This window comes from Catharus ustulatus, chromosome 1, assembly GCF_009819885.2.
Source record: "Catharus ustulatus isolate bCatUst1 chromosome 1, bCatUst1.pri.v2, whole genome shotgun sequence".
Taxonomy (NCBI): Eukaryota; Metazoa; Chordata; class Aves; order Passeriformes; family Turdidae; genus Catharus; species Catharus ustulatus.
Window position 1 is genome coordinate 137586427 of NC_046221.1, and position 19121 is coordinate 137605547.

Here is a 19121-nt window from a genome sequence, read left to right on the forward strand (position 1 = left end):
CAAATTACTCTCTGTAGATCAAAAGTAGTTTGTCCCATTTTTCCCTTCCCCCACCCCAAGGAGGATCCAAAAAAACATCTGAATCATTTTGTCCTGGTTTCATCTCCAGCTGGGCTTAAAACCACGGCACATTTAGAAAGTGGTTGATGCTTTGACATCCTTTTGGACAAGCGCCTTTAAAAAGGCCACACTTGTGCTCTATTGTGCAAGTCAGACAGCAAAAGAGAAGTCAGGCTGTTATCAAGGGGCATCGTCCGGGGAGGAAAGCAGGACAGAGACCGAGAGAGGTTCTTAGACAGGAACTGCCAGCTGCAGGAAAACACAAGCCTGGGAACAACTGACTCAGCTACAGTAATGATTAAGAGGCTGTTACAGATAACACATCCAACGAATGTCAACAATACAGTACCGCTGCAACTAAAAAAGTATATTTTCCTCTTTTTTTGTTACTAACCTAGCAGAATAGATGGGGTACGTGCTAAGCAAAAAGAAAACACAACCAAAAAGAGACCCCTCCCAATGAACCCCAGTGTCGGAGCCGAGCCGCCGCTCCCCGCGCCCCCCGCCCCGGGCCGCCAGCAGGAGGCTCCACACGGCCGCGTCCGGCGGCCCGGCACAGCCGCAGCGGCTGCGCACCTTCCCGGCTGCGCTCCCGAGCCTGTCCGGGGCACACGGACGGGACCACTGGCTGCCGCACAGCCGGGAAAACGCCAGGAGCCCCCGGCCTCGGCGCCTTCCCGGCGGAGAGAAGCCGGGATGGGCGCACGGGAAAACGGGAGCTCCGCCGCTGCTGCTTTCCACCGCTCCGACCGCGGGAGACCAGCGCACCCGGGACACCGGCAGCGCGCTCGGTGCCCGCAGCTCCCCGCAAAGCCAACTCACCCAGACCGCGGCCAGCCCAGCCCCGCGCCCGGCCGCCTCCGCGGAGCCCTTTGTTGTCAGGGCCCGGCGCAGCTGACGGACCGGCCGCCGGCCACGCCCCCCGCCGCTCCGCCAATGGGCGCCGCCGCCGCCTGTCGCTAACGCACGTGACGGGCGGGCGGGGAGCGGAGGGGGCGGGGTCCTGCGCATTCGCCCCGCCCCTCGCCCCGCCCCGCGGCGAGGTGGGCTGGCGGGGAGCGGGGGCGCGGCGGTGTCCCTAAAGTCCGCTCTGGTGGTGTCCCAAAAGTCCGCTCTGGTGGTGTCCCAAAACCCGGCCGTGGTGGTGTCCCAAAAGTCTGCTCTGGTGGTGTCCCAAAACCCGGCCGTGGTGGTGTCCCAAAAGTCTGCTCTGGTGGTGTCCCAAAACCCGGCCGTGGTGGTGTCCCAAAAGTCTGCTCTGGTGGCGTCCCAAAACCCGGCCGTGGTGGTGTCCCAAAAGTCTGCTCTGGTGGTGTCCCAAAACCCGGCCGTGGTGGTGTCCCAAAACCCTGCCATGGACAGGGACATCTCCGCCAGACTAGGCTGCTCACCGCCCCCACCTTGAGCACTTCCAGGGATGGGGCAGCCACAGCTTCTCTGGGAAAAGTGTTCCAGTGCCTCACCACCCTGACCATGAAAAACTTGATGGTCTCCCTGGAGCCTTCTCACGGCTAAACAATCCCGACTCTCTCAGTCTTTCCTCACAGGAGAGGTGCTCCATCCCTCCAATCACCTCGGTGTCACTCCTCTGAACTTGTTCCAACGGGTCACAGAATCACAGAACAGGTGAGGTTGGAAGGGTCACCTGGTCCAACCTCCCTGCTCAAGCAGGGCCATCCCAGAGCACATGGCACAGGATTGTGTCCAGATGGTTCTTGAATATTTCCAGTGAAGGAGACTCCACAGCATCTCTGGGCAGCCTGTTCCCGTGCTCAGTCACTCACATAGTAAAGAAGTTCTTCCCTATGTCCGAGTCGAACTTCCTTTGCATCAGTTTCTGCCCATTGACTTGTCCTATTGCCTGGCACCACTGAGAAGAGCCTGGTCCATCCTCTTGACTCCCTCCCTTCAGAGTCTGATGGACACTGGTGAGGTCCCCTCTCAGGTGCCTCCTCTTGTGGCTGAACAGAACTCTCTCAGCCTTTCTTAACAAGAGAGGCGCTCCAGTCCCTTGACCAACTTTGTAGCTGCCTGCTAGACCTGCTCCAGGACCTTCACACCTCTCATGGACTGAGGTCCATGTCCTTCCTGTGCTGAGGATTAGATGCAGGACTCCAAGTGGGGGTCTTATGGGAGCAGAGCACAGGAGAAGAATCACATCTCTCACCATTTATTAGGCTGAGGCACCTTATCTGGGCCGTAAAGTTACCAAGTCACAGATGTAAAGCCTTAGAAAAGTCATGCATTAGATCACTTCCCCCATTTTTTAGGGGAGGAAAAAAAAAGGCAATGAATGTAAATCTAGCACTTTTTGTTTTAGCTGCTCAGGTCTCAGAAAGGAATTTCTGGACAATGAAGTTACAGTCAAGGAGAGCTGCTGTAGCTGTGCTGCACACCTTCAATCACTTAATATAACTGAGTGTATCAGAAAGTTAATAGCCACTTCAGACTGCAGTGAGTGCTGGATGGGCAAAGATCTGTGTCCTTCAGAAGACACTGAAATGAATCAGTGATATGTAGCTAACCAGCATTTTACATGCAACCTGTCCTACCAATTTAGGATTTTTCATACTTTCAGTTGTGCTGTGGAACTTGGTTTATTACAAAATAATAACATTTTGTAATAAAATACTATGTGTGCAGCATGAGTGTCTCGGTTGCTAGAGTCCAGATAAACTTGATCTTTTAACCTCCATGTTTAATGATATCTTTCTTGTCTACTTTTTTGCTTTCTCTTTCTTTTTTTTTTCTCCCTTCATTTTCTTGTAAGGACAAAGCTTCTTTATGTAGAACAAAATAGAGAAAGTAGATTTTGGAAAAATGCTGCAAATGCCTTCCTGTGGCTGGGTATAGGCTGTGTGAGTTGACCAAGAGACTGCCTAGCTGTACAATCTGCAATATTTTTGCAAAAGCTTCAATTAACTAGCATTTGATGATACTTTTCTATGCAGAACTAGCACTTCCTGAATTAAAATATCAACTTTATTTTTATAATATCAGCACTATCAAGGGACATAAGTAGTAAATTTTATTGAGCTTTCAGTTTATAAGTTGAAGCAAGAAATGAGAATGCCTACAAAGTCTCTGCAATTTTCAATGATAGTGGCATCAGGATAGAAGGGGGAGGGGAGAAGCAGCACATATCTGCAAATTCAAGATAGGTGAGACAGAAAATTAAATGTAGAGAATAAATGCCCCAAAGGACTAATCTGTATTGCAAAATTACATAGTGTTAGAACATGTTAATTAAGGGGATACAAACCACTTAGTGTAGACAAGAACTGTCATGTTTGGCAGCTGGGTTACCTTGGGTCAACAACAACAAAAAATGTCAAAGCCTTAGTCTTTGTATATACTGATTGTTATATTAAGCATTACATGTTAATCAATTAACATAATGCATTTTTTCAGTGTAGGCAAGCCCTAGGAAAGCTTGGGTTGTATTTGAGACAGACTCCTATGAAGATAAAAAGTCATTGTTTATAATTTGGAAGTCCCCTGAGAAGTAATTGAAGGAATAGAAGCTCTCCTGTTTCTGTAGTATTGCTCTCAAATTCTTCCATTTTCATTTCACTTATTTCTTAATTCTCTATTGTAACAAAATGGTGGAAACAATGAACTTACTTATTTCTCTCAAATATCATTGCTGTTGGCAGGAGAAAGGCAGTTCTGAAGGCTACTCTCTTTCTCAGCCTGGCAACCATCATACTTCTGCTCCATATCTGACAAATACTTAGGCATATGAATGGTTTATAATGAAATAAATTATGTGTGTGGACTCAAATACCAGCTGAGCAAGAGCCCAGGTATTTCATCCTCCACTCACTGAGGTCAACGATAAATTTTCTGGTGATTGCAAAGTGCAGGTTGTGGCCTTGGACGCTTTATCCAAAGCCTTTCAAATCAATTAGCCTTTATATTTATTCTAATGGTTGTTAGAGCAGGCCCTCAGCAAAAGAGATAGAGTTGCTTAGGTCTAGGGCTTGCTGGACACAAAAATTGACTCAGAAACTGGCCTTCCTTTCAGGAATTTAATGTTTATATTTGTATTACAAAAAATATTCTGAAGAGATCTCTGGAGCAAGGGAACCATTCATATTCCAATAGATATGCCCATGCATGATTCTGGATTTATTGGTATGAGTTAGCAGAGAGCACTTTCTTTGTACACATTGTACTTTCTGTGTGCTCAGTGGCAGCTTAATGGCACAGCCATTGCTGCTCTGTGTGTCCTGGGAATAGTAAACAACTGGGCAGCAGTCCCCTGTTATTTGAATTGTATTGATTTTTCAAGATCCTACACATTAATGCAAGGCATGACCTATTGTCTGGGCTCCCACTGCGATGAAATGCTACAGCAGTATTGAGCGGGCACAATATGTGTCTAGCCATGGAGTAGAGAGTGACCTTCCTACCACAAGACCTGTGAGTTACAATGAGTGCATTGAGCGTACAACAAAGCACTGCCATGTGTTGTGCCTCTTGGAGAGGCCCTACTCACAGTCCTGCCTGTTTCAAGGGTAGGTGAGAATGCAGATCTGTCTCTATTAGAAACACTGAGTAGCAGGAGGGAGAACCACACCAAACAAAGCTTGCACATACTAAAAAAATAATCTGCTCTAAACTTTGGACAAGATATATCCTCCAGACAAAGATAAATAAGAATTCTTTTCAAACAATCTGCAAAAATCAACTTGATATCACTCTGAGTGATTTGGATAAACACACCCATAGTTCATACACAGAAAGAATCTGGTGTATCAGTACAGGAACCTCCACACCAGTCACCTTTGCTGATGTGTGCTATTGTTTTAAGGTCAGTCTAGCACAGCTACCAAAATGGAAGTTTCAGTTTAATGGTAAGCTATAAACCGATGCTCTGAACTTAACCCTAGTAAAGAAGAAGTCTGAAACCTGCTGCCCTACTGCTTCCATCTGGCTGTGGCAGAAAGTCCTGTGCTGTATGGGAAGAGATTCTGTGTGATTCTGCAAGATCACAGCTTTCAGATAGATCCTGGTCTGTCCTACTGAATGCATTATGCAGAAATAGCCAGGGTTTCTAATTTTTAAAATATCTCAAGTTTGTGATTAACCATAACGAAATACTGTTGTGTTGGTTTGGACTTTTTATTTGTTGTTCCTATGGAAAAGATACGAGCTACTGTTCCAAAGAGCACAAAGCTTTCTGTCCAAATTTAGGTACAAACACTTCAAACCTGCTGTTTAAAGCATGAACAGTCTAAACAGATCCAAGCCTAAAAAAGCACAGTCTGACATTTGTGTGCTTGTACAAATGTCAATCCCATTTTTGAAGTGGACTTCTAGATTTAAACGTCAGTCTCAACTAAAACAGGCAGTTATTTTTCTGCTCTTCTTCCCCTGACTTTATTTAGTGCAAAGATTTCTGCCACATTGGTTTCAAGATGATAGATTGATTGTTTCTGCTATAAGTCACAAGTTTCTAATGCTATTTTCCCAAACAGCAAATTATAATTTGAGTAAGAGCAGGCCTTTCCAGACTTTTATGCAAAACAGGTGTTAGAGACCTGTTGCTGTATTTCTACTGCACGAATTCAAGAATCCAATTTTGACATGACTAGAACCCTCATGATTTGGCTGAGAAAGATCCAAGGAGGCAGAAATTACTGGATATGATCCTTTAAGACAGACTGAAAAAGTTGAGGGATTCCATTTTCAGAAGAGCTATTATCTTAAGACATCCAATCTGTTGCCCTTTTCAGCAGAGTGCATTTTAGAAAAAAACCTAATTTTCCTTCAAAACTGTCAAAACACAAATCCTGCTTTTTGTATTGTTTGAGAGCAAAACCAGGTATAACTCTGCCTTCAAATTGCTATTGGCAGAAAGCCATTATAAATCATAGCCAGATTGAAAAAATAATGGTAAGCTTTAGCCGTACTTTTCTTCTTGTCAAAATAAAAATCCTCTCAGAAGTCAGTACAGATTTCAGTGGTCTGAATAACTCTGCTTTTTCCTAGAGCACCTTCAGTGGCAGCATTTGAATTGTTAGCTTGACTTCCATTAAACTGAAGTGTGTTGGGCATCACAGGAGGTAGTACTGTACTACAGTGCCAGCCAGCAGAGAGCCAGAGACAGATGCCTCTTCTTGTCATTATGGGAGTGATTTTTCTCCTGAGCCCAGAGGCATTAATTAAATATTTTCCATTGGGATTGTCTGTCCTCTCTCATATTTGTCTCTTGTACTAGAAGAAGTCCAGTGCATTTTCACTATTCTTGCCTGAACCTGTTCTCTCCTTCAGCACTCAGTAATAAAAGACCCTATTGTAGCTCTGGGTACAGCCAGGAATACTTTCTACTGTTTTCTTCCTTGCCATGTGATTAGAGAGCCTTTCCAGAAGCAAACCTCCCACCTAACACAGCCAAGCAAAGTGTTCTTAACATCCAAAGGGGAAGTGACCCGTGAATTTTTGACTGTGGCATTGAACATGCATTTGTTACATTTATGAAATTCTTGCATGCTTCAGCTGTTGATGGGTTATTACCATGGGTTATTAACCCTTCATTTTTTTTGTTCTTCGTTTCAGTGGTGATGTTAAGATGATCAGCACCCCATAGTCAATGTATAGGCAAGTCTGCTTGATCAGTTAATACAGGTTGTTAGGAGGAACTTGCCTTGATCATATAATTTATTTTCCTCTCCTGAATTTATCTTTCAAAGATTGTCAGATAATGTTCAGTGAAAGAATAAGCAGTGTCTGTCTGTATCACATCTTTGTTTGAAATCGCCTAAGAAGGACGGACAGTGTGCAAGATGACTTCCTCCTTAAATTGTCAGCTCAAAATGTTTTTTGTGTGGCTAACCATGCTTAAAACCCTTCCTCGAATTTTTTCTGCACAGCCTCAGAGTCAGCAGACACACTACTCACATCTCTGAGGCATTTTTAGTCTCACCAGTGATCTATTTGTTTCCTTTTGACTCTCCTGCTGATTCATATGCTTCCTAAAATAGAGCCCACTATCTTTGTTCTGTTGTGACAAGTTACAAAAGAATTAGCAACATCAGTTTTGCACCAAGTAATATGAATCATATCATATGCTTAGATGTACTTGGATTTCAACTGTAACATTCCAGCTAATTGTAAATTACCATTATTTTGAAAAAATTCTTAGTCTTTTCAGGATACAAAGCCACACACCATAATTCTGCATTGTTATTCTTTTCAGCCATGGATGCTTCTTACAAATAGTGAGCCCAGTGTTCCTCACCATAACTCAGACCAGTCCCAATTAAAAAAAAAAAGAAAACGCCAAATGCTTCTGAGAGAAGAACAAATGATGTCTATGGTAATAGAGGCTGAGGTGATCATGGTGGATAAAAAAGACATGACCTTTCCTGCACCTGGGTCTCAGGCACTGCATTTGTAACAAAGCAGTCAATAGTTCACAGTGTTCTTAGTGTCCATAGTCCCATTTTAACATGGGATATATTATATGTTAAATATATATGTGTGTCTTTGTGTATTTCATAATTTATTTATGCAGTGCATTACAGCATGCATGCATGTTTACGTAGCTGACACACATGAACACCAGCATTCTGTGCCAGCTGAGTGTGGCTGAATGAGTAAATGGTGTGGGAGGTCTTGTCTGTGGGGTTAAGCATCTCACACAAGCCAGGTGCAAGTGTCATCTTTGCATACTGAATCTCTGCAGCTCAGGATCTGGTAATGCATCTATTTTTTTCAGAAAGCATTTCAAATTGGTCCTGAATAATAATGAATTTATGAAGTCTCAGTCTCTCCAAGATTTGTGTTAATGAAGCCTTCAGGCAAGGAACAGATTGTCCCTTCCACATGCCCTTCCAGTTTGGAAAAGTTAGTGTTCACAGAAAGGTTCAGCTTCCCTACATCACAATATAACTACGCAGGTGACAGCAAAGGTTTTAGTAAAACTTGCTAGCAAGGTCATGTTGTCCGGCCACTACAGCAAGAGACCTGTAGCTCTAGATTTAGTTGTTAACCTGTTGTGTGGCTTTGGACAGACTACGTAACTCTGCCTGAGTTCCTTATGCCTAGGATGTGGCCAGGCAGCCAGGCACTCCACTGGGATGATGCAAGAGAGGTGTTTGCACTTAACCCTTTTTACTCTAGGCTGCCTAAGAACTTTTCAAATGGCTATAACTTGCTGGAAAGGTTTTTGGGTAAGGTGAAGTAGACATGCTCTTGGGATATTCTTCCAGCTGATAATTCAGCAGGTGTGAGGTCCAAAACATAGAGAAAGTAAATTAGTATGCTTCAATTCTTAAACAAATACACCAAAACAGCACATTCTTGGCCATGAGTGGCAGTATGACAGAATGTGACAACTTGAGAATGATGCCCTTCTAGCACCTGGTATCTCCCAGGGGTCAGCCCCAACAGTTGATGTGCCACAAACCATTTGTCTCACCTGTGCCGGAGCTTCCAAGGCATGCTACCCAATGTATTTTAAAGGTACATATTTTATCCTGCTGTAATGAAAGTGCTGAAGTATAAGAAATAGTTTCTTATTAAAAAATTTCTGGCTGAAGCAGGGCCTTCCAGTGTCTTCCAGGGTTTTTGGGAAAACACAACGAGTGGTTGTAACACAGTGTGGAATGTATTGTGAGAAATCAGGCAGTTCGAGAGAACAGATAAATAAAAGACTCTGAAGTTAAAGAACCCTTTTTCTCTGAGCTTGAATTTTGGACATAATATCACTCAAATGTCAGTGTTTGAGTTATTAAAATGATGTAATGAGATGTAATAGCCAGAGCTGCAAGGACAGTAAACATAACTGCACTATTATCAGAACAAGCTGAACTTCCAATGGTGCAACAGGTCAAACAGCTATAATCATAACACCGTTCTGGAACAGTGTAAGTGGAAGGGCCACATCCAGGCTGCCCATGAACATAATGTACCTGTGCTCTGGGACTATAACTAGAGCAAAGCTGAAGGTTTATAGATCCCAGGCATAAGCCAGCATGATAAAGTTTAAAAAAATTTGAAAGTAAGATGGAAGAAATAAAACAGCTTAGCGTTCAACTAAGCAATTTCACACCACTTAACTACATAGCTGGATTGTTAGTGAAAAAATAAGAGGCTATTTAAGAACAGGAAATCCAATATTTTATGTCTGGTCAAGACTAATCCACTGCAAAAAACACAGACTGAGGAGCAAATTAGTAGGGAGCAGCCCTGAAGAAATATTCTGGATGTTGCATACTCTTTCAAAAAAAGCAAACTACGTACTGAGAAGTACAAATATAAATAGCGGCAATAAAATACGTGAAGTGATTCTTCCACTTTCCTTAGTATTGGAAAAGATCAGTGAGAACTCAGCAAGCTTGGCTTGGGCCACCATGCTTTGGAGAGATAAAAATTCATCAAGCTACAGAGGAGTATGATCAGAGTTCTAGAAAAATACAAATTACATGGGAAGACTGGACAAACAGGGGTGCTTCCTCTAGTGAAGAGAAACCTAACAGAAATGTTAGAGCAGTCTTCAAAAATAAAGATATTGCAGATTAATAAGACATTCCATTGCAGCAGAAATAGGCTTTGGTTAGACATTAGGAAAACTTTCTAAAAATAAGGCTAGTGATGCATTAGGCAAGATTGCCTGGGGATTGTAAATCTTTTTAAAAGAGATCAGATAAAACTTAGTCAGTAATGACAGAGATAAAATTTATCCATCTATAAAGAGTGGGATGGTAAAGATAACTTCTTGAGATACCTTTTCATCTCCATTTTCTATGTTCATCCACAAGATGAGTGTTTGTTTTTTTTCAGACTTGCTTGTTTATTCATGCTACTCATTTGCTTCTTCATCTTAGAAATGGAAATCCCATTATTCAGTCCCAGTCAGGGCTGAGTTCAGGTTTTTCTTGTACTCCGTGGCAACACAATGTGACTGTTCCAGGTGCAAAGACATAAAGACAAAATTTAAAACTGTGTTAAATTAATAACTATGAGCAAACAATCATACCAGACTTATCATTGGCTTCAAATCAAAAGAGTTCATGAAAACAAGTCCTAAGTCATGAGTCTTGGATAATTCACATGGTCCCTTTGACACTTCAAAGAGATTGTGATGCTTGGACGAGATGTGCAATTTTACTGGGACAGGCAAAACAGAGACAGGAACAAACCATTTGGATCCACTCTGCAAAGCAGCTGTTCCCACTCTTTCCACATGGGAAGCAGATCTGTGCTGCCAACACCACTGACACTTTTAAACATATCCACATCCACTGCCAGCAAGATGGAGTCCCTCCCACACAAAGGAGGTGGCAGGTGGATTCCAAGCCTGCCAAGAGTGCTCCCACTGAATTACTGGGGTCTTCAGCAGGAAGACTTGAGATGATATCAGCAACACAGGCCTCTCCTTGTCACCATGGACACCTTTGGTGGTTTTTCCCTCCAGTGCTCCTACAGCAATGGAATCAAAGCATTGAACAGCTAAGCCTTCCGCCTATACTCTGGAAGATTTGGTCAACATTTGACTATGTTTCTGTCTCAATGTAATTTTGGTTACTACTGAGAGAATTTTACCTTGGCATCAAATTATTTAAACTCCATTACAGTAATCCTTGTTATGACATGTTAAGGCACTTACCTCTGAGCAAGTGCCTTACAAAGAGGATAATATGCATATATCTATCATGATTAATATTATTTTGCTAAATAAGGAGGGCACTTTGGCTGCTCTCCCTCTAGGTTGCTACAGCAACACATATCTGCAAGGAGTCATTCTTCTAATTGCGCCAGTTAGGCTTGTATAAAGGTATTTCAGTGATCCAAATGCTGTGGAAAGCACAGTCTGAGGTCTGGCTGAAGACAAACCTCATGCTCCAACTGCTAGTGAAATTATTTTAAACCTCCTTCTGATGTAACTGTATTAGTCACGGTGAGCAAGAAGAAGTGCAGTAGCTCTGTGAGCTGGGCAGGTTCCTTTACTCTCTGAGAGAATGAAGCACAGCAGGAGATTTCTCAAATGCATCTCTGAAACAGAAAAAAGTGAGCTTGCATTTTGTTTGCAAACATTATTATACTAGCAAGGAAAGGAAATGAGAATGCAAACCTAGCATGTAAAGGGCTAATGAGATTAAGGATTAATACTTTACATCTAAATCGTGCCAGATTAATGACTAATACTTTACAGCTATACATAACTTTTTGAATAAAGCCAACCTGTGAAATACATAGAGGTGCACAGGTTGGCAACAGTGAAAGTGCAGCAACTGTCTGATTGACACCTTTGACTGGAACAATGTGAAAGCTCCAGGGCCATGTGAAAACCTTGCAGGCAACAGCAGAGTCTTTCTCATGCAAGAAAACTGCTCTTTTCCACACAATAAAATTAAGTTAAGAAGTTTGTAATAACTAGCTGCTTATTTTATTAGCTTTATCCTCCAAGGGTGTTTTTGCAACCAGCTTATTATGTGTGAATAAGAAACACTTTGTGAAAACGTGGACTACTTGAGACAGTTGTCATTAAAACATTAGCAAAAGACACGGTTTTGCTGTTACATGACATTATAACACCACACTTGACACAATTTGTCGATGTGAATGATCATAGGAGTTTCCTTGAGACTGGCTATTGGAACACCATCCAATTGTAATAATTGCTGTCTGAAACCTCCTGAAACAAAGAAAATTATATCTTTAAAGTGAGACAAGTATGTCTGATTACAGCCTATGATGGTCATAAAATAACTGTCCAAACACAACAGTACAATTGTTCAAATATGTAATTATGTTAATCCAAAAAAATTTGAAAGTTTCAAAAATCAACACGCTGATTCTTTCCGAGTCTCATCTTGTTTTGCAATGGACTTACTGGTCAGGCTGGAATACTATTTATTATGTATTTGCATACAATGTGTTCAAATTATACACTCACGAAATCATAGATCAGCTTGGGTTGGAATGGACCTTAAATATTATCTAGTTCCACCCCCCTGTCATGGGCAGGAACAACTTTTGTAGGAAAGTATAATAATGTCACTGTGAATAAAAGTTTATTCTTGCTTTGTTTTTCACATGGTTACTGGAGGCAACAAAGTAACTCACAAATGCATATTTCTTTAAGATGGACCTTGAAATGTCCTTATGGCAAAAGGTGATAGTAGCTTATATAGGGTAAAAGATGACAAAAGGACCCCAATGCTACCTACATTTAAGAAATTCCTAACTCTAGGCTAAAGTATGAATCACCATGTTGGAGCAATTTATTTTACCCTTGCATCAGGCTGCCTTAGAGCTGCAGGCTTTGGTTAGGAATTAGACTGTGGAGCTGAATGTGAAATGACACCACCAAAATGCACTGGCTTCCCTTTGTCAAAGAGGGGGTGGGGAGGAGGTAACATGGTGTAAGAAAGCAACCAGAGAGGTTCCCCAGCTCAGCATTTCCAGAGCCAGCGCTGACCTACACTGACCTGCCTCCCAGAACTGAAGCTTTGCCATGCTAGTGCTGAAAGGATTACTTCCCCATGGTTTTCAGTCGTCAATCTTCCAACCTAAAGCTCCTTTCTCCTTAAGATTCTCAATAATTGTTCTGCTTCAGCAACCAGAGAATCACCATAAATCACCTTTCTACAGTACTTTTTCCCCTTCTGTTCTCTCTCAGGGTGTTTTATCATTGATCTTGTCTGCCCTGCAACTCTTTTCACTATTTTAGCTGCATTTAATTAGCATGACCATTTATAATGCTCAGAACTGGAGTGTTTGTGGATTTGAAAAGAGTTGACTTCTAAAAGGTGTTTTAGAAATGCTTTGAGATTCCATGTCACTGGAAAAATGTGGGGAAGTGAAAAGCAGGGCAGTAGAAAGACATCTCATTCTTTCCAGCAAATGCTGTACTCTGTTAGTTGTTATGGTTGGCTGATAAGGAACACTTTTGAGGGCGATTGTTTCTACTTACCACTGCAAATTTCAGTATCAAAATTCCCATGTCTGCTTGTGCCCTGGAGCCCTCTACAGAAGATCCTCCTGGCTGCTGCCCAAGTGTGTCCCCTCTCCTAGGCCCCCGGGATCTAACAAATTATTTTGTCCAAGCAGAGCTGGGAGGGATTCTCTTTGAGGAGTCAGAACACCATCTGTAAGAATGCTCATGTGGATGGTTGAAAGAGTAGGATCCCACTGTGAGATGGAGCAGAACAATGTGACAGGGTGGAAGCACTCTGTGTGACCTGAGGAACCAGGTTGAGTTTCAGAAGGGGACATAGTTACCTGAGCTCAAGACCAGGCAGAAAGCAGTTTGACTGGATGGTCAGGCCCGAGTTGTTGATCTGAGGAGCTGGAAGTGCCCAAGTTTTTGTCAGAAAACATACTCAAGACACCCAAGATCCTGCTTCTGCATGTGGCATTATTTTGGTACAGTTGGCTGCCACAGGACCTTTGGTACATCGGCATCCATTACCTCAGGAACCAGTCCCAGGAAAACTCATATTCCCTCAGCAACCATTTAAAAATAAATACAAGTAGAACAAATGCTGTACAGTCTCAGGAGCCTAGGCAGGTGTCTCTACATTGTATTCTACATTGTCCCTACAATTGTTCCTTATGGCCTGCATGGTATAAAAATTGTCAGATCATTTAACAGTATTTATTTGGGTTGGCAACCCTTCACCTTTGCACAATGGGTTTCAGAAAGAACTTTTTTCAAAAAGAAGTTTGCAGGATTTGGGGCAGTCTCCTGCTAAGCAGCTGACTCTACAACCTCTTTGCACTGGGACTGCTGACACCTGCCATGAGGGTCTGGGATGCAGGAAGGACAGAGGAGGAGAGGTTAGTTTCATATCAGGAGCAGGGAAGGAGACTGCCACTGGGACACAGAGAGCAAAAGTCAAGATGCAATGAATCAGTCTGTGTCCTTGTAGCTCTACAAGTTTTGAACATGTTGCTGCCAGTCATTGGTTACAGGTGAGCTTCCCAAAGCATTGTCTCATGCTTGGCAACTGGCACACTGCCTGGTCTGCAACATCCTAGGAGTGTCTGTTCTGCACAGAAGGTTTTCTCTGAGCCCTTTTACAAGCTGTTACAAGGGCCTTGGAGGCAGCAAGGGTGCATGGATTGCTGTAGCACTGCCAGCAAACCTGCAATGTTTTGCCCAACTGCCTGGCAGCACACCCAACCCTGCAAGAGTTTGGAGCCTGGTTAAAGTTCTTGGACAGGTCAGGGGTTAGGCTGAGCTGACCATAATAAAAAGGGATCCCCTCAGGCCACTAGTTTTTTAAACAGCAGAAGACATCAGAAGTTCCTGGCTTGTGTCTGGTGGAACATATCCAAATGCCAAAACATGCTGTCATCTTGGACTCTGCCAGGGTAACCAGTTTATGAATTATCCTTGCTGACTGACAAGGCTCAGGCAGATCAGGTGAGGGATCCTTCCTTGCTCTTGCAGACACAGACCCCATACATAGGACAAACAGCAAAAGGAACGTGGGTCCTAATTCTGTCTCTTCTTTTGGTGAAATGGCATTAGGTAAATTCTCTTGCAGGTCACTCCTGATGCCAGATTCTACCCTTTACCTCATTCTAACACACAAAAGTGACAAGCCCCAGCATGCCTGCATAGGGAGCACAAGAGGAAGAACAGTAGAAGAGGAAGCTGTCTGTATCCAGCCACAGCAAGTGCTGCTGATCTCGTCTCTTGTCCCTCAGTTAACAAAACTGGACACAGGCCTGGGGATCTTTCCCATATGGGACAGCTCTCATACCACCCTGTACCCCCATTAATATGCAGCAGTGATGTGCCCTGTGCACCAAAAAAGCCCTGAGATGTGAACACCAAAGATGCAAATCAGTTAAGATGACTTGGCCCAGGACCATGAAATGCAGGCCTCTCTCAGAGGTGACCATTGCAGACAGTACATGTGTTGCCACAGGAACTCAATGACAGGACTTCAGAAGCCCAACTGCCAACTCTGTGCTTTAATAACTCAATAATGGTCCCTCCTGTATGTTCCTAAAAAAAGAAAACATAGGGAAGTGGGGGAAACCTCAGTAGAACATGATAAGGCTCTGGAACAAGTTGTTCTCTCTACTGTTGTTGCCTCTTTGCCCAAATGCCTAAGGCCTCTCTCACCATTCTGTATCTGCTATCACTTCTTTCCAGGCTTGTCAGGGACAAGTCCTGGTGATGCAGTTTCTCATTACTCATCTTCCCTCCTTCTAGTGCTAGTTTGTTTGCAGGGGTCCAAGCAAAGAGATGTAAACAAAGCAGTGTACACAACAAATACATCTACCTTCATTCAACACAGCAGATACAACATTTAGGTCAATTTAGGTTCTGGTGAAGAAACATTCACTTGGTGAATTCCACTGAAATAATTGTTGTATTTGCAGTTGACTTCATCTGCATGCTTCAAACAAGCTTGCACACCCTCAGCTCCCTCTGTTTCTCATCTCCCTCCCAACAACTTCACAAGAATTTCAAAGGAAAGGTTGGCAACTTCTTGAAAGAACACAAAGACCCTGTCCTTGCTAGGCAGAGGGAAAGTGCTGGTACCTGTCTGTCAAGAACTTGTGGCTTTTCAGTTTGCATATTTCTTGCTAACACTGTTTATCCAGGTAGCACAGATGGGGCGTATCATTTGGCAAGCTTACCCCCTAAGCTTTTTACAAGAAGGATGATAACAGGTGCAAGATAAGGGATACAGACAAAACCAGGATTTCATTACAAATACATTTGCATCCAAAGCTGCAGTAGAAGGACTTGGCTTTACTTTATCTTTAAAGCACACACTTTGTGAATTCCATTCAAATATTCACTGTATTTGCATTTGATACTGTGCACACAGGATTTGATACTGTGCATTTGTAACTGTGTCACACCAGACAACCACATGGAACCAAACTGTGTTTGTGTGGGTTTAAGTTCCTGTGCAAGGGTGGCCAAGTAAATAATCTCTTCTCATGAAGTATGGAAGTTTTACCACAGGTGCTGAAAAACTAGGGACAAAATTCCTAGGAGAGTACATTGTCCCCCAGAGAGCAGGATTTTTGAAGGAACATGAGATTAATAGCAAAGGCTTCTAAAGTCGAAGGTCTTATTTTGATCCCAAAGTTGAAGCTGGGCAGTTACGATGCACTAAACACTTGGAAACTTGGCCCCAAGTTCTGTATCCATGTGTTTGTGTGTTCAAAGGATGTGGCACAGCTGTGGAGAGGTTTCTGGTCAGAAACAGTCAGTAACCTACAGCAAGGAGACCGACTAAGTTGACCAGCTGAAGCTATTCCTTATTCTAAATTGCTCTCTGTAGAAATTTTAATCTGCTGTCTGAAGAGAGATGAGAATAACCTAACAAAATATAGGTATCAAAAAGTTGCATGACACTGTTTCACTCAGAAGTCTGCATGCAGTCTGAATCAGAAGGAATTAGAAGTCGGTAATATCTGGCCTTTACTTGATGGATTATGTAAAGTGTGTTGATAGATCCATCTGTTTGGGAGTATACCTGAATCCCAGGTAAAACCCCAGAAGGCTTGGGATATCAGATGAGCAGCCACTCCTACTGAGTGCAGTGGTTAGCAAAGTGCCAGTGGATTGGGAAAAATTGCTGTTTCCTTCCCCTCTGCAGGACAGTTGCTCCAGCCGAGTCCTGCAGCACATAGCCAAGGAAGTTTGCAGTGGTACTCACTCTCTGTAAATCACCAAGACCTTTGTCTCCCACTGCTTTTAGCACACCACCTTGTACAACCTGATTTGTGCTTGAAACTGGGAAGTGAAAGAGCACAATAATAACAAGAAATAAACAAAGGCTTACCAGCAATTTATCTACAGAGAAGCATACCAAAAATAAAATATGCAGCAGCAAATGAAGATGAAACCCCTTCACTGCAATGCCCTTTGGGATAGCTTTTCATCTACTTCATAATTAAAGACTGAGATGTTTAAAGCATGAAGAATGGGGGAAATGTGTTTTAAAGTGGCCTGTTATTTATTAGCACACACATTAATGCATTATTATTTAATCAGGACTGCCATTAAACTATGTAATTTTCTTAGTGTTCTCCTTAAAGAAAGATTTCTGGTTTAATACTTCTGGTAGTTCAGGTAAAAATAACTGCATATGCCTGTTCACTGTGGCATGGAACTTGACAGGAAACACTCTTGTTAGTACACACGGATTTTTCCTTAACCCTGATATTGGGATTAATCCAGGATTATTCAAAAAAGATAATGAGAGAGAGAGAGAATCCTTAGCCATGTGAGTGTAGAGAACAGACCTGTCAGATCCCTGTTTGTATTTCTGCTTTTATTGATAGAGATGAGGGATCCTAGTAACTGTCCCCCATATCCGAGTTGACACCCTAGCTGCCAGTCACTGGATATTCTGTGAGAGATCTCTCACTTCCCTGCTCTGTTCTCTGCTTGAAGACTTTTGTGTCTACAAGAGTCTATGTAGACTTCCTAAACTTCAGCGTCTGTTTTGCCAGTTTTCCTCATTTCTCTGTTGACAAATTGTACCTGGATGTTCTTTTAACAAGGGTGGGCTATAACTGATCAGTATTTCCTTGGCACAGAACTTGGGTTTTTTTCCAGAAATGCCAAGTTAGAGTGATAACTGAACCATCTCTGCCTAAACCAGCCATTGCTGTCACTAGCACTGCTGCCCAAGGATTTCAGTTTTGTCTGAGGAGTCAGTGGGACAAAATATTCAGTAAGAAGTATACATCAGAGAGGTGGTCACCTTTCAGCTTCTGAGAGAAATATTGAAAAAGGTGATGAAATATGCTTTTTAACAGTGAGATAAGGAAAAATAAGTTTGTGGCTGACTCTTACCAAGCTTCAATTTTCATATACACTGTTAAAAATTTGCCATTACTCCTACTGCGCTGGCAGCACAAAAAGCTAACCTTCTAGAATCTATAGAGTCTTGAGGAAGCTTTTTAGTAATTACACATGACACTTGGAGTATTTGTTTAAAGAAAAAAGAAGTATTTTAATAAGAACAGTAAAGGTACAGAACAATAAGAAACAAATGTCAGTACACTGAGGACAAGGTCAGGATTAATATTTTAAATAAACAACCAGTTTATTCTTTTCTTACTATGAGTTTAAATCAGTTTAGCACCCTTTTTGTTCAGAGACTTAAAAAAAGTTAGTATTTTAAAAGATTTATTTATAATACCCTTGAGGTTTAGAGTATGTTTATGTAACCCTTCTGCCAGGAATTGGCAGCAGCTGAAAGAGCTGGATTCGTTTATCTAGGGGTTCTCCCTGAAAACTTAAACAACAGCAGTTTCAGCCTCCACCCAAAGCTAAATGACCTTCTTTGGGTGCCCTGACAAACAATAAATCCTGCTCAAGGCATAGTAAGGGTTTAAAACAAGGTTCAGACTTTCAAGACAGAGAGAAATTTAGACATGAGAAAAAGGGAAGACGAAAGGTTCGGAGGAAACCCACAAGCGCCACTAATCAATAACATAAATAATGTTTAAGCGTGATCCCTAACCTCCTTCTCCTCCTCGTCTCTGTAACACAAAATATAGGCTTGCTCTCATTTCCAAGTAGATGCCTTGTCCCTTTCATATCACTGCCCACTCAAAACTCTCCCTGTATTTGCTGCATGGCTTCATTTTGCAGCAAAGCTCATGAACACACGTTACTGCCCACAACCCAGCAGAGCCCACCCTCTCGTGAGCCCACAGCCCCTTGCTCAGCTGCCCATGCAGTGAACTAATTCAAGACACCAAACTGGCAGAAAAGGAACTCATGAAAAACAAAAGTGAGCAGTGGATGGGTCTCTGTTGGTTTAACTCCCTGTAGTATAAAATGAACATCAAAGTTGGCACCAAGGAAGAGGATGGCACAGCTGGGGATAGAAAGAAGAGTCAGACTGCTGTTGTGCCTCTTCTTGTAAGAGCTAGGTTGGGCTAGTTACTAATAGGCTGGTGTAGTGTTAAGGTGAAACTGCTTTTAAGCATAGTGGCATTTTTGTATGAATCTGCTGTCTTATCCTCATATAGGCCAAATTTTGAGGAAGCTCAAAATTTCTGTCCATGACCACGTGGCTAACAGAGCCATTCTGTCTCTAGGTAAAGTTCAG